Source organism: Cebus imitator, unplaced genomic scaffold, assembly GCF_001604975.1.
Source record: "Cebus imitator isolate Cc_AM_T3 unplaced genomic scaffold, Cebus_imitator-1.0 Scaffold87, whole genome shotgun sequence".
Taxonomy (NCBI): Eukaryota; Metazoa; Chordata; class Mammalia; order Primates; family Cebidae; genus Cebus; species Cebus imitator.
Genome location: NW_016107402.1, coordinates 6,301,033 through 6,302,365, shown reverse-complemented (window position 1 = coordinate 6,302,365; position 1,333 = coordinate 6,301,033). Strand labels below are relative to the sequence as shown.

Genomic DNA, 1,333 nt, shown 5'->3' with positions numbered 1-1,333 from the left:
GTCCTTCTGCTTACAAGGTTCTTTCCTTCCTTTTTGTTCAGATTAATTTTTTTATATACCTTAAGATCTAACATAAATGTCACATTCTCTATGACTCTTTCGTTTAGCAAAAACTGTTCTTTTTAGCAATGGCATCTTACTTTGTTGCCCAGGCTTCAGTGTAGTGATATGACCATAGCTCACTGCTGCCCCCAGGCTCAAGTAAATTTTCACCTCAGCCTCCCGGGAAGTTGTACTACAGGAGTGTGCCACTGCACCTGGCTAACTTTTTTAAAATTTATTTTTTGTAGAGATGGGGCTTGGCTAACGCCCTTTTTGGCCTTGGCCCACCTGTACCCAGGTGAATTAAAAAAAAAAAAAAAAAAAAAAAAAAGAGAGATGGGGCTCACTGTGTTTCCCAGGCTGGTCTCAAACTCCTGGGATCAAGTAATCCTCCCACCTCCGCCTCCCAAAGTGCAAGTGCTAAGATTATAGGTATGCACTACTGCACCGGGCCCCTGCCTAATTAAAAAAAAAAAAAAATGTGTGTATATATATATATTTTAATGTATATATTTATGAAAAAAACATATATCTATATTTTTTTTTTGCAGAGATGGAGTCTTTTATGTTGCTCAGCAAACTCCTGTGCTCAAGCAATCTTCCCACCTCGGCCACTCAACGTATCGGGATTACAGGCATGAACCACTGCACTCAGCCTTATTTGGTGTCTTTTAAAATAAATATTCTAAGAATCATGTAAAGATACTTCACTGATTCCATTTGTGGCTAGCTGATTCTTTGGATATGGGTGGGTCCTTAATCACAACAGTAACTCCAAATAAAAAAAATACTTGGTTGGATTTCTTGGCTTGTTTCATGAGGACAGCTCATTAAAATGTTGTTTATACACTAAGTTGGTAAGATCAACTGTGCTAGACAGAACTGAAACCAGAGAGGGCAAGATCTTGTCTACCTTAGTGCAGTCTCCTCATTTATAACCTGAGAGAGTAAGGTACAAGGAAGAGAGCACCCCATATCCTTGAAGTCATTGATTTCTTTCTCTACATCCTCGTTCTGCAATTTACTAGCAAGTCAAGCAAGTTACTTAGCCATTGTGAGTCTCCGCTTCCTCACTGATAAAATGGAGATGTTATCACATCTTGCATGTTTATTGCAAGAATTAAATAAGATAATATACATAAAATGCCACAATCAGCATAGGCATTTACTACTTTTTTTTTTTTTTTCGAGACTGAGTTTCGCTCTTGTTACCCAGGCTGGAGTGCAATGGCGCGATATCGGCTCACCGCAACCTCCGCCTCCTGGGTTCAGGCAATTCTCCTGCCTCAGC

The 1,333-nt window shown here is 39.6% G+C and overlaps 1 long non-coding RNA gene across 2 annotated transcripts in view; it reads left to right on the top strand.

Moving 5' to 3' along the window:
• Positions 1-761, top strand: part of LOC108308769 — a 3,119-nt gene extending 2,358 nt beyond the window's left edge. For both annotated transcript variants that reach the window (XR_001827039.2, XR_005201251.1), the window contains exon 2: positions 594-761. This is a non-coding gene — a long non-coding RNA (uncharacterized LOC108308769). The remainder of the gene's footprint in view (positions 1-593) is intronic.
• Positions 762-1,333: the final 572 nt, after the last annotated feature.